Genomic DNA, 15,443 nt, shown 5'->3' on the forward strand with positions numbered 1-15,443 from the left:
CATAATATTTTAGATACTTATTTTAAAAACTTTACCATCCATTTAAGTGAAAACAACATTTTTTTGTGAAAGAAGTGAATTATGCAGTTAAGACTAGGGAGGTGAGCAAAGCTCCAGGATTAGCTACATTAACAGTAGAAATATATAAGTTATTATCACCTAAGATAATTGTATTGTTGAGTGAAACCTTTGATTTAATTCAAAATTCTAAAGAAATATCCCCCTCATGGAAAATTGCTTTGATTTCCCCTACTTTTGTACAAGGTAGAGATAAAGAATATATTTTCTCGTGTAGACCACTTTCCTTATTAAATGTTGACTACAAGCTTTTTACAACAATTATCCACTAGACTAAGAGAAATTGTTGAAAAATTATAAATAATGATGAGACAGGTTTTATTACAAATAGATTATCATTTGATTATATTAGAAGATTAGTAATAATATTAGATTTAGCTGAAAATGGAAAGAAAAGTTAGCCTTGTTGAGGTTGGATATAGTAAAAACATTTGATTTGGTGAATTAGAAGTTTTTATTTAAAACTTTTTGAATTTGGATTTCTAAAGAAATTTATTGGTTTAATAAATAGTGTATATATATATATATATATATATATATATATATATATATATATATATATATATGGGTCTACTTCGGGAGACCGAACCGACACGGAAGAGGAGACTAAACTGACCGACAGGTAGGTTCACCGACAGGAGATTCGCCGACAGCGGAAAAGACCGACAAGGGATGAGTGTGCGACAGTGACGGAGTTACAGGTAAGTGTGCGAAATTGTGGGATGTCGGGTTAGGCTGTGGGACAGGTGTGTGTGTTTGTGTCGGAGGTAAGGTTTGGGTTAGGTAAGTGTGTGATAGTGAGGGACTGTAGTTTTGGGACGGGTTAAGTGAGTTAGGTTAGGGTGCAGGTAGGTGAAGTGCTTGGGTTAGGGGTGGGTGAGTTAGGGTAGGGGTTAGGTGAAGCGATGGTGTCGGTGTGGGTTAGGGTGAAGTGAGTTAGGGTTAGGGTGCAGGTAGGTGAAGTGTGCGATGGTGTCGGTGCTTGGGTTAGGTGGGTAAGTGAGTTAGGGTTAGGGTGCAGGTAGGTGAAGTGTGCGATGGTGTCGGTGCTTGGGTTAGGGGTGGGTAAGTGAGTTAGGGTTAGGGTGCAGGTAGGTGAAGTGTGCGATAGTGTCGGACGTTAGGGTTAGGGTTTAGGTTTAGGTTAGTGGATGTGTTGTTGTGTGCTTGTGTATTTGGCGTATTTTGTGTCGGGTGTTTGTTGTTCGGTATGTTGTCGTGTGTGTGTTGTCGGTTGTTTGGGGTCGGGGATGTGTGTGTCGGTGATTCGTACGTTCGGTGTATGAAAGTAGACCCATATATATATATAGGTTCTAAAACTTTTCTTAAACTAGGTATATTTATTTCTCACAATTTTAAGATTAATAAAGGTACAAGACAGGGATAGCCGTTATCTCCTTTGCTATTTGCAGTGGCAATAGAACCCTTTGCAAACTGTATATTAAATACGAATATAGATTATTTTAATTTTAATAAAAATTTTCAATCAGAGATTGTTATTTGCAGATGATATTTATTATCATTAGCAGACATAAATAATTCAATTAATGAACTGAATAAGGAAATTGGATAGTTTATATAAATATTTTCTATGATGTTTGATAATAATAAAGCAAATTATTTTGATAAATCAAAAAGTGAAATATATTTTTAAAAATAAATAAAATGTGCCTGGGAAAAGTGAAATTTAATCCTTAGGAATTATTATTCACCCTGATGTCAATCAAATTATTATAAATTACTTTCAAAGTTGTGAATTAAATAACATCTTTAACAGAACAATTTTATTTTATTTTATTTTACATTTGTTGACCGGGAGAGTCCGACTGGATACAGATCCATTTTCAGCGGAGGCCCGGGGAGAAAAGCTCCAAAAGCAAAACAAACAACAATTCACAGAAATCAAACAAATCAAGTAAAACAATTCAAATAGGACAAATCAAACAAATTAAACAAGTCATATCAAACAAAAATTGTTACATTTGTTCAAGGATTTCAAGTTAGTGGTTATAATCAATACATAAATTTACATAAGGTTACAAAAACACAAACAAATTATAAGCAAGACTCATTAAGTTTCTAAGACTAACACCTTTACTTGCCTCATAGTTATGTAAATATTGTGTTAAATGAGGAGTTGTAGCTATTAAGCAGGAATGACATAGTTCTCTTTGTGTGTGGAATGGATAGCTTTATTTAGATATTTATATTATGTTGTGTATTTTTGTTGGGATGTAGATTAATACTATGCAGGAGTATGCTGTAGAACCCTACTGTATAGTATTGTGCTTTGTTGGTAATAGGAACTATCCTGGGGAGAAGCATGGGCATAGCCAGTTATCTATGTAGTGGGTTTTCAGGAGAAGTTTAAATTGACTGGTAGATACAGTGGAGGTTATCTGGCCTGTTAGTGAGTTCCAAGTTCTAGCAATGGTGTAGGTGAATAGAGATTTCCCGGCGTCGTTGTTATGTTTGATGATTTTTCTGAGGTTCTGGCTACTGGATCTTAAAGGTCTTGTGGGCATGTGGGGCTGAAGTATCCCCTGAAGGGCAAGGGTGTTTTCAGGAAGATAATAGAGTTTATGAGCTGTTGAAAGTTGGCTGAGTAGCAGTAGATGAGGGAGCTCGAGCCATTTGAGTTGCTTTAAGGCAAGACAATGGTGTGATCTGTATGAGGCTTCAGCTGCAAATTTGGTAATCTTGTTGTAACAAGATTCCATTTTCTTTAGGTCTGTTTGGCATAGGTTTGTCAGGGCTTAGAGAAGGATGGGCAGGAGATGAGTCCTTGCTATGGTTGCTTTGGTTTGTTTGGTCAGATATTGCTTATTCCTGTAGAGGAGTCCTAGGTTTTTATGTACTTTTTTGATAGTTTGGGCTATGTGAGTATCAAATTTTAGATTATTGTCGATTTCAACACCTAATAGCTTTGTGTGAGAAGTGGGAGTGATTTGGATGTTGTCCTTTGCCTTGATGGTGAAGTCATTGTGTAGTGGAGGGGATCGACTAGGACTAAAAATCAATAGATTGTTTTTTTTGGGCTTAAGAATCAGTTTAATGTTAGTGAACCAGGTTTCAGCTAGAGTAAAATTGTTCTGGGTCAAGGTTTGTAGCTCTTTTAGGTTGGGGGCAGCGCAAACAAGGGTTGTGTCATCTGCATCTTGTACAACAGTGGCAATGACTGAGAAAGAAGAGGTGATTGGTAAATAGTGAAAAGAGCATTGGGCCTAGGATAGACCCTTGTGGCACTCATGCCCACTGGGAGTAGTGGGGACAATTGGCCTTGCCAGAGGACAGCTTGTTGCCGTTCTGATACGTAGCTTGTAAACCAGTCTATGGAAGAGGAGCATAGGTTTAGGTGTGACAGAGTTTTGAGAAGAAGGCTGTGATTAACCATGTCAAAAGCTTTTGACAGGTCTAAGAATATGGAAGATACAAATAGTCCCTTATTTCTATAGTTGTTGACGTATTGGAGAAAGATAATAGTACTGTAGTGGTGCTGTGGGAGGGTCTAAATCCATGTTGGGTTCTGGAAAGTAAATTATTTTGAAGGAGATACTGGAGCATTTGGGAGTGCACAACTCTTTCTAATATTTTGGATAGTGGTGATAGGACTGCTGTAGGTCAATAGCTGGTGAGTTCTAAGGAGTTACCTCCTTTGTGTAGAGGAATAATGTGAGTTGTTTTCCACAGGGTGGGAACCATGCTTTCTGCAATTGATCTGTTTATGAGTATTGACACTGGATAAGCTATTGCCTGTGCTGCTATTTGTAGGAAATCTGCTGGTAGTTTATCAGCTGCTAGTGTGGTGGGTTTAAGTTTGTTTAGAAGTTGAGAAATTACTTTGGTGGGTACTGGTTGCCGGGAAAAGTTGGAGGTGTTTTTATTTAGTGTTGTATTTGGGGGTGGAGGTGAAACTACTGTTGTGGGGCTATCAGTGCTATCTTGAGCCTTAGCAAGGGTTTGTTCTGTTTCGGTAAAGAATTTGTTGAATTGAGTGGGAATGTTGCTGTGGTCATTTGGTAGTACAGGGGTTGGGGTGGGGGCTTTTCTTTGGAGCATTATACTATTTATAGTGGCCCAGAATTTTTTTAGGTTATGTGCATGTTTTTCTTGCATGGTTTTATAGTAGTTAATTTTATCCTGTCTAATTTGCCTCTTTGCTTTGCTGCGGAGTTCAAGGTAAATTTGCTTTGTATTAGCTGTTTTGTTTTTCTGAAGCTGGATCCAGGCTTTGTCCCTTTCTTTCATGGTAGGTTTAGTATCTTTGGTTAGCCATTTGGCATAGTTTATTTTTAGTCTTATGGTATGGGTGGAAGCATGAAGGTTTAGGCTATCGAAGAATGTGGAGTTGAAGCATTGTACAGCTTCATCAAGAGGTAGCAGTTTTAGGGGGTTCCAGTTGGTACATTTTAGTGCATTAATGAAGTTGGTGGGTACATAGTTCTTTTTACTGCAGATAACTCTGAGGATGGGTTGGCTGATGTTATGTGGTCTCGTCCTAATTAAGTAGGTTGGTAGGTGGTCAGTTATACTATTGGGTAGACATCCAGATTGTTGTGCTAGGGTTGGGTTGGATAGCAGAATCCAATCGAGGATGGATTCACCTTTGGAAGCTTTGTCGGTTCTGGTTGGGGTGGATATTACTTGGGTGAATCCATGTAGGTTTATGTGGGCCATTGGGTTTTGGCTGGAGCAGGTTGTCCAGTCACTGTTAGTCTCCTAGTATTATGGTTTCCTGTGGTAGGGAGGAAGTGATCCAGCTTAGTAGGCTCTCCATGATAGGGATGTTATTACCTGGTGGGATGTAGCCCCCTGCAATAATTATATTTTTGTTGTTAAGTTTAAGTTTTGCAATGACTAGTTCTATACCTTTCACTTCCTGGGTGTTGTAGTCTGTTTGTTCTAGGGTGTGGTGAGTTTGGAATAGTATTGCAGTGCCCCCTCCTTTCTTTTCTAGCCTATCTTTCCATATAATAATTTAGCCTGGAGGTGTAATTTCATTATTATGGTGTTGTGGTTTGAGCCATGTTTCAGTTAATACTGCTATATCAAGTTGATATAGTGCTGTTAGGGCATGAAGGTCTTGTATTTTGTTAGATATGCTCCTTACATTTATGTTAAGAAACAGGAGTGATGAGGTAGGCCTGTGGTAGAGGGGGTTTTGTTGCATAGGGTTGGGATAGGTGGTTGTAGTGGGGCCTGGATTGGGGTGTATATTGCTGCATTGGGTGAGAGTATGGAGTAGGTAAAGATATAATTTAGATAGTTTATATACTATTTTAGCTTGTCTAGCAGAGAAGTAGGGGCTGAGTTTGACTGTTAGTTTATACTGTAGATATGAGAAGGTTTGGTGGGAGTTGAGGTTACTGGGAGAGATAGGGAAGCTCTTAAGCTTTATGTTACTGGATATAGCTTCAGTTTGTCATTGGGGTGGGTGTATGATTTGGAGTTGAGTGTAGTAGGAGAAGAGGAGGGAGAGTAGGAGAAGAATGAAGAGTGGTAGTAAGTGGACTACTGCTTTCAGTAGCTGGGATCGTTGTGAGGAGTACATCTTATCTTCTTTGAGATAGACTGTAGTTTATACAGGTGTGATGTTTATGAGTGTGTGTGTGTTGTGTGATAGTAAGGTGAAGGGAAGAAGGGTGTGGTGGAGTGTGATTCTTTGGGAGTGGTGTGTGAAGTGTTATAGGTTAATTGGTTAATGGACAGTTAGGGTGTGTGGGATTGGGAGTGGTTAGTAAGTATAAATGTAATTGCTATAGGGTGGGTGGGAATGGAGGTAGGGTAGAAGGGCTACCACCTTGTTCAGAACAAAGAGAAAAAGAAAACTATCAGTAAGAGTATCTAGCTATGGTGAGGGATTTGGAACTGTTGGCAGGAAAAGTGAGCCAGTTAGTCAGTCAACAATAAGGACTCTTACAGGAGTAGTTAATGTGAGTTGAAACAGGGGGTTGTTATAACAGAGAAGCAGACCATCAAGAGTGAAATGGGGTTTTGGGAGAGAGTGATTGGGGTAGTAGCACAGTACATTCACACCTGTGTGCCTGTAGTACACAGCAGCTATCAGGTATGTGTGTGTTTCACACAGTTTTCTAGTAGTGGTCTTCTACAAGCATGACAGTTTACAGATAATGTCCCCCAAACTGTAACTGTATAGCCAGTAGCCATGTGAGAAAACATGGTCTTTATCCGCAGCACATGGCTCAACAGGAGTATTTCCCCTTTTACATGAGAAGTAATAAAAAATATTGCACTTACCTCTCCTCCAGCTTTCCATTCTCATGGTGTGTCCTCAACTGAGACAAAAAAAAAAACATTAGAATATAAGAATAGAATATTTGTTCACTTTTGAAGAAAGTTTGATGCTTATAGTAATGATTATCCTACCCTAAATACATTATGTATTATAATTGATGAATATATGTCCAAATAAGTTGATGAATACAAATCATTTTTATGGTATCCAACATCAAAAATTAGGTATAAAAATCACATTAGATTATGGGAATATGGTGGGATAAGTTTTCCAGATTTAGAATCTTATCCCTTGGAAGTGATCATAAAAATACAAATTCCTTTGGGAAAAGTGAAATAAATTTAATCCTTAGGAATTATTATGCACCCTGATGTCAATCAAATTATTAATAGTAATACTTTCAAAGTTGTGAATTAAATAACATATTTAACAGAACAACAGAATATTTGTTCACTTTTGAAGAACGTTTGATGCTTATAATAATAATCTTATCCAAAATATTTATGTATTGCAATAGATTAATATATGTCCAGTAAGCTGATGAATAAAAAATGTTTTTATGGTATCCAACAACATTGAGAATTAGGTATAAAAATCACATACGATTATGGGAATATGGTGGGATACATTTCCCAGATTTAGAATCGTACCCCTTGGTAAGGATCAGACATATAGTCTCATTATGCTTAGAGTAATATTGTTTGAGTTATTGAAAATGTTTACATGAATAAATAATATTAAATTCATATAAATGTACTGATTCTAATAAAAGTGACAATATAAAGAGTACATTTTTGTGGTTATTAAAAATTCCTAGAGGGTACTTTAATAACAAAATGAAATTCAAATAACATGGTGTTAATATTGAATACTTTTAGAAATTTAATTGCAAATTTCCTTTTAGTATAAAAATGGAAATTCATCTTTTTCCTATTAAATTTACATAAGGTTATTTAGAAAGTCCAAACTAGTCTACTATGATTGCTCTTAAAAATAATTTATGGCTGTGGTATGATTGTTTAGATAAAGGTCTACTACTACTATCAGTTGATCAAATTCTTAGGAAACTTAATATGGACTATTCAAATAGATTATTAATACAGTATCTAAAAAGAAGATTAATAGATTATTTGCATTATTTAAATGATGAGCAAAAGAAGTTTCCAAAAATCTACAAATACTTAATTTCTGTTATTAGAGGTGAAATTTCATCTAAAATTGGTCTATCAAAATTATACAAAATAATTAATAACACTGATAATAACAATAGCAATTTGAATAAGAAATTTGGGGAATTTTTAGAAATCAACAGTCCAAGTGACCCTCGCAGAGTAAATCACTTGAGAAAAGCATATATCCATCCAATAAGAAAGACTTCATGAGTGAACCACAAGAGCTCAAAAGATAATTTTTTTTCTTAATAAAATGTCACACAAGGACTTTCACTCTAAAAAGCTTAATCAGATGTGACATTTTGTTAATAAAATATTTTTCTTTTGAGCTCTTGATATGGTTCACTTGTGAATTATTTGTTGTTATAATTTATAGAAATAACAGCAGCAAATTATTTCAGGCATATTTTGCTGACATAAAGAAGGTTATTGCAGACTTATCTTGTTCAGAATTGAAGTCCCCATTACTCTTTCTTCCCACAGTCACTGAGGTTACCAATCATTATTTGAGGTGCTCCTATGATTCTGCAGGTGTGGATGTAGTAGCTGGAGCTGCAGCAGATGAAAGGGAGAGACTAATACAGGGAATAAAGCAAACTTTTCAATTCTCTATACCAAAATACAGCAGGAATTCCTCATCCAGTTGTGGGCCATTTTACAGGAAACCTTTCAAATAAACATAACAAAAGTCAGGAAAACATCTATTTAAAAAGAAGTGGCAGTGGAACTCTAAGGAAAGGAGAAGCAACTCAAGCCTAATCTCAGCCCAAGAAAAATGACCATGTCCCTCCTTCCCCTCCCCACCTCTGTAAACCACTCAAGAAGTCTTTCTCCATATCTTTCACTGTGGCACCAAGTAAACCAGTTTTTGTCTGGGTACTAGGAATCATTCACGGTGAATACAGGTGGCAATGTGAATCTCTTACTCCAAACCTAGGAATTCCTTCCCATTCTCAGAATCAGACCAACATTTTCCTCCCATCATTGTAAATATGCTATCCCAGGGAATAATTGAACTTGTACCAGGGGATCAAAAAGCAAAATAATTGTATTCAGGAATATTTCTGGTACCAAAGAAGTAGGGAACCTAGAGACCTCTTTTGGACATTTCATACTTAAATCTCAGTATCAGGATTACAAAGTTCAAAATGCTCACCCTACAGTCTCCCTTTCCCCTGATTCCTTTTCTAAGTTTCTTGGTAATTTTGGATCTAAAATATGCATATCACTATATACCCATAGAAAGAGACATCAGATCCTTTTTAAGATTTACTATTTCTGTTTGTCACTTCAGGCTGCTTACATTTTGTCAGAGCACTATACAGTGGCAGACACCCTGAGCAGAAGTAAGACAGACACCTGGGAGTGGAAGTTATACACAAGGGTTTTGCAGGACATAATCCACCTATGGGAAACTTTCTAGTTATATCTGTTTTGCCTGTATTCACAACAGACAGATGAAGACAAAGCTGCTCCATGACTCCTTGTAGAAGCCTGTAGAAGACAGATGCCTTCTCATTCCTATGGACCAGAATGTTCCTGTATGCTTTCTTCTTCTCCTTCTTTCCCCTGATAATCAGACTTATTTTAAAGATTCAAAAGGAACTTCCAAAGATAATCTTGGTAACTCTATTTTGTCCATGGCAATAGTGGTTCTCCCATCTCTTCAAGCTGACTAAGGTCAGTTGCAGAAAACTTCCCGACAGGATGGATTTTCTCATGCAGGACAAGGGATCCCTAGTTCATCTGATGGCCTGGATGATAACGTTTTGATCCCTGTCAGACATCTTTTTTCCTGTGGATATGCAACAGGTTTTAAAGGAGACTAAGAAACCTGCTACTAGAAAATAATATTTGACTGAGTGGAGGAAATTTTCTGGCTAGTTTCATAATGGGAACCAAGAGCCTTCTAAGGCTGAGCCTCCTTTGGCTCATCAATATATACATGAATTGCTCATATCTAGCATTTCCTATTCTTCTATTCATATTCATTGTTGAGACAGTTTTGCCATTAGAACTTTCCATCCACCCTTTCCTCCATATCTCATGTCAAACAGTTCTTGATTGGGGTACTTCATATTTGCAAACCTAGGAAATAAGTGGCTTCTCCTCTGGATTTTAATTTTGTACTAGAAGAACTTACTTTATTTCCATTTGAGCCAGCTCATCATGCTGAATTGAAGTATTTAACATGGAAAGCAGTGTTACTTACTGCTCTGACTTTGGCTAGAGGAGTGCCTCTTTCAGTACTTTAGCCTTCTCTCATTTTTCCTAAGGATAGGCTTTCCTTAAGAACTAACCCATCTTTCACATGAAAGGTTGTTTCAGGATACAACCTAAATCAAACTGTTCACCTCCCTGTCTTCTTTCATGATCCAAAAATAAGGGAGAAAGACTTCTAAATACTTTAAATATCCACAGGCAACTAAGACACTACATTGTTAGGACCAATGATCTCAGATCCTCCAGTCAACCTTTTATTTTCTGTGATCGCAAGAAAAACAGAGGTAATCCAGAGGGCTCAAGTGAAGACTGGAATCCCACCTGTGACCCAGAGGGTGACAGAACTAACAAGAAACGGAGTATAAGGGATTAGTCCAGATAAAATCACTTTAGCTAGAAGACTCTCTGTTTCTCTCTCTCTCTACCATCCCTGTGGGAGGAATAAAAACACCTTGTTGAAGTTTACAGTAGTTTATTCGGTTAAGCAGCTAGATGCATACATACGTACATACATACATACATACATACATACATACAAATGTTTCAATTAGGGCATTAAAGCCCTTCTAGCTTGCCAATATGCCAAAACACTTATTCCCATAATTATTGTCCAGGCTGTTCTTAAAAATATCTAAACTAGTACTTGCTTTAATGTAATTTGGTAGTCTGTTCCAAGCATCAGCTACTCTGTCAGAGAACCAATTAGTACACTTCTCATGCCTATAGAATCTTCTACATAGGTTATCTGATGATTTTATAGTACTTTTTGATAACCCCAAACATTCCCAGAGGTAGTTGTTCCTAAATGCCCCATATACCTGAATAAGATCTCCTCTTAAATATCTGTAAGAGACACTGTACAAGTTCAGATATTTTAGTCTTTCATAATAACTTAGATTTTCACATCCATGGATGCCCTTAGTATATTTCCGCTGTACTCTTTCCAGTTTATTCATGCTTATTTCCCTTTACGGTTTCCATATTATTATTCCATACTCAAGTTTGGGTCTAATGTAACTAACAAACAATGACTTCATTATGTTTGATTTCTTAGACTTTATAAATCTTTTTATACAACCTATAGTTCTATAACTGTCATTAGCCAATTGGTTGATATGATTAGAAAAACTCATACTGAATCTACCCATATACCCAGGTCCTTAAACGAGTCTACAGTTTCGATCACTGTGTGCTGTATTAAATATTCACCTTTTAGTTTATGTCCCCCAAATCTCATATGCTTAGTTTTTTATGTATTTATCAATATATTATTCTCCTGTGCCCAAATGGTCAATTTAGTCAAATTATTTTGCAGACATGCTTTATCTATAACACTTGTAATCAGTTTACCCAATTTCAGGTCGTCAGCATATAGACTGTAGAACACCTCAAATGAAAATGTAAGATCTAAAAGATGCAATCTTAACAAGTAAGGGCCTAGTACAGAGCCCTGTGAGACACCTTGACTCTAACCAAGGATTTCACCTGTCCAGTTGGTGTGTGATACTTGCCATGTCCTATTTGCAAGCCGTGCAGTTATCCATCTTATCAACAGTACATCAATACCTAGTTGTACTAATTTATTGATCAGTGTTTTGTGCATGACCCTGTCAAATGCTGAACTTAAATCTATATAAATCACATCACAGCACAATTTTTCATTCATAGCTGTTATTATATTGTTATACAACATCATGTTACAGGTGGTAATAGATCTATTTTCAACATTTGCATGCTGATATATGGTTTCAAGTCCAACCTATCCAGTTCTGACAGTAATTTATCCAGTATTACCTTCTCCATTATTTTTCCACAACATGGAAGTAGACTTAAGGGTCTATATGATTCTGGGTTTGTCCTACTCCCTTTCTCTTAAAGACAGGTTTAATAAGTGCATGTCTCCAGGCTTGAGGAATCTCCCCATATTTATATGACCTAGTAAATAATAGATGTAATGGCAGTGTAAGTTCTTGCTTAAGTGTTCTCAGGTCATTGTTACTTATTCCGTCTCCTCCCTGCGCTTTGTTTGGATCCAGTTTGCACAGTTCTTTTTCAATATAATCTAATTTGATTCCAGTATCTGGGGTTACCTGGATGTCACTAGGACAACTTACCACCTCTTTTGTGGAGCCAGACTGTTTTGCATATGATTTTGTAAACATATCTATAATCTGTTGTATCTGAGAATACATTTTAGAATCTGCACACAGTTTATCAGTTTGTGTATCTTTACTCCTTCAACATCTTATGTATCTATAAAAAGGTTTCCTATTATGCTCAATATCTTTATATACATTTTCTTCAAAATGTTTTGATCTTGTCTAACACTAAGCGTAATCTGTTTGTCCAGCTCATTTATTTCAGTTTTCAAAGTTGCAGTTCGACCTCTCTTCCATTTCTTATATTTTTTGTCTCTCACCTTAATCAGGTATCTTGTTCTTATGGAAATATACCCCCCTGATGTTGCATGCCTAAATCCTGATGTTAAACATTTTTTTTGACTTTTTGCACTCAAACAATTTCTCTTTCAAAACTTTCCACATTCCAGCTGCAGTTTTTCCACTGAACACCTCACTCCAGTTAGTTTTATATAGTAACTGTTTTGCTTCCCTATAATCTGTAATTAACCTTCTGTGCATTGGCTTAGATTTCAGTTTGGCAGAATTATCTAGCAACAAATTAACCTTTATGACCCCATGATCACTGCACATCAGTGGTAGTAAAACTTGACTTGAAGATACAGTAATTTCTTTGGGAACACAAACAATATCTAGTATATTCCGTCCCAGGTAGGTTTTTTAACAGTCTGAAGCATTTGTTGTTCCTGAATATAATCTGTGAATAATTTCTTTACTAACGTTGCTGAATCAATATTATTCCAGTCTGTTTCTAGTATATTTAAGTCCCCAGCTAATATTATTCTTCCCTCCTGTGTTTCATGTAAGAAATGTATGGATTCCTCTAGATCATCTGCACTTGACTTTGGTGGTCTGTACACTCCAACAATTGTTATATGTTCCAGGGTTGTCTTTATTGTCACAGTTACACAGTCTATAGTATTGGTGTTATCATTGAACATGTAATAATCACAAGTCTCATAGCTATCTTTAATCCCTATCATAACACCTCCACCTTATTTTTTGTTAGAATGTCTGTTACAGTAAAAACATTTATACCCTGACAGAAATGGTTTCCAGTCGTTGTTCTTTAACCATGTTTCACAAACTATAACAACATCAATCTTGTGGGAATGTAGCAAATTTTCTAATAAAACAACTTTATTATTAATGCTCCTAGCATTAACAACCATCAGAGATGCATCAAATGTTGCTATCTGTGAACTGTTGCATTTTTGACCTGGCAAAAATCCTGGCTAATGTTTATCAAATATTGCAAAATATCTGCTGCAAAAATTCTCTTCCCGATCTAGACAAATGCACACCATCCTGTCTGAACACATGTGTGCCCAAAGGAAGGCTTGGATGCTCTACACATATCCATTTTTTTTAAAAAGAACATGTTTTCCATGTAGGTGTGTATCCAAAAAAATCTTTTCATTCACAGTGACCTGACTATCCCTTCTATAGGTGATTTGTGAAAAATATGTCCTAACACCAGTTCAAGCTGTACTATCTAGGAGGGCTTTCAGTTCCCGACTAACAGTCAAAGAATCTTTGTTGGTGACATCATTTGTACCAACATGAATAAAAACAGATCCATACTTCCTTACCTTAAGGAATTCCAAGGCTTGTTTCACATCTTCTATTTTTGCTCCTGGCAAGCATAACACTACTCGATGTGCATTATCATCTCTGCAAATATAAGTATCAGTTCCTCTAATAACTGAATCTCCAATTACAAGAATATCTTTGCTGACCATCTCTGAAGAATCTTCAGCTTCTAATACAGTCATTTCTGTTCTATCAATTGTTATGAGGGATAGATCTTCATCACTATTAGTCTTATTAACTCCACTGTTTTCATCACGTATTAAATTCTCATCCAGCTGGCATTGTAAATCCACAGCTTGAGCTATGTAGTCAACATCTGTCTTTTTCTTCTTTTTTCTTACAGTAATGTTCTTCAATCCTTTCACGTTCAGTTTTGATTTCTTCCTTTTCACCTGCCCCTTGCCTCTTTTTTCTACCTTTTCCATTGGAAAGGTGATGCTTTTTTCTGTAGACTGAGGGTTTTCTGATAGACAGATATCTTCATTCCCTGTCACCAGTGTGTCACTTAACAAAGCAGAATCCTTTTTACTATGTATTATCTTTCCTTTACAGTTATTAGTCAGTTTCTTTTTCTTCCTTGTTATTTGTTGAGAACTTCTTCCTTTCTTTCTTTTTTTGTTTCCTTCTAAACAAACCGGATCCTCAGATTGCTGAGGACTTGCATCCACAAGTGTTCTTGTTCTAACACATTACATTCAACATGACAGTTATTTCAAGGCAGTTACAGACAATGGTGGGAGGTTCCATGGGATATGACTGGAGGAAAATCTGGGAGATGGAAAAACAAGGAGCCGCTTAGAGGTTAGTCCCTTATTTGAATATTCCTGAAAGACTTGTAAGGATTTACCAGCTCAGCAGCCTGTGGAACCTCATTCTTAGTTAAAAGGTTTTATTTTTATTTTTAACTACTAACAAACAAAGCATGACAACACACTATGAGCTACAGCTGTAGAACTATATTAAAGAAAACACTTTCACCTGAGCTTCGTCATTTCCATCTGATAGAGTAGTTTCCAGTCTGATCTTTGAAAATGCCTGCTTTTATGAGGCTAACACCAGACTTTATTATTCTGTTGTGTAACAGATGTAAATTGAGAGGCTGTGCCTGCATCAGTGGGGCTCATATTCCTTAGAGCCAAGTATGAAAGATAAAGATGGAAGCAACACCGATAGAAATGACAATGGTATAAAATGGAAAAAAGCCCGGTGACTTTTGCCCCCTTGTGCACCACACCCTGAGTGTGTATGAGAGCAAATGTGAGGCTGATATCTTTAGGGCCATTTTTAAATATATATAATAATGTGTCTTAACCAAATTATGGGCAATGACCAAGACATTGACAGCATGTCTTTTTTCGCAAAGTCTAGAGATCTCTGTTGTCTAATGTGAGGAATCAGCTGATGACAAACTGGTGATTAGATATGGCTGCAAACCTTCCAGCAGGTAGTAAAAGGATGTTAAAAAATGGTAACCATTGTCTGGGGAATGGGGTGGGTGTTTGTTTGTACTGTTGCTATAACTCCCAGCCCAGATATAGAAAAGATCTGCTGTTTGGATATAATCCAAGGACGAATGTTTTCCACTTATTTTTATAGAGTTCAAAATAAGTAGTTTAACACTTCTTCTTCTTTGTGAATGCCTGTTCTCTTTCTGGTGTACTTGGTTTTCATTGGTAACCAAACTCGGTTGTACAGTGCTCCTTTTTTGTAAATATGCCATATACTAATCTCTCTCTTATTACCTCATTTCTACCTCTGCTGCCTGCCAAGACCCAGAAGCTTTTTACTGCACCGCAAACAGTAGTCTTAGTCTATTGTGTTTGTAAAACTCTGATATGTTTCTCTCCTCAATTGTAAGTTGCAATTGGAAGCTGTACTAAGGTAAAGAAAAGTCTGTTTATTTTTAAGTGGGAGAGCCATGTTCATAAAAGACAAGTGCATTTGTTTATTTTTTATTTATTTGTTTGCTCGCCCATTTATTTG

At 36.6% G+C, this 15,443-nt stretch overlaps 1 protein-coding gene across 1 annotated transcript in view; it reads left to right on the forward strand.

The window, feature by feature from the left end:
- The window catches only part of CFB (complement factor B), a 2,501,566-nt gene that overhangs the window by 820,840 nt on the left and 1,665,283 nt on the right, over nucleotides 1–15,443 (forward strand). The window lies entirely within an intron of this gene.

Source organism: Protopterus annectens, chromosome 9.part0 (genome assembly GCF_019279795.1).
Source record: "Protopterus annectens isolate FY-2018-M chromosome 9.part0, PAN1.0, whole genome shotgun sequence".
Classification (NCBI taxonomy): domain Eukaryota; kingdom Metazoa; phylum Chordata; order Ceratodontiformes; family Protopteridae; genus Protopterus; species Protopterus annectens.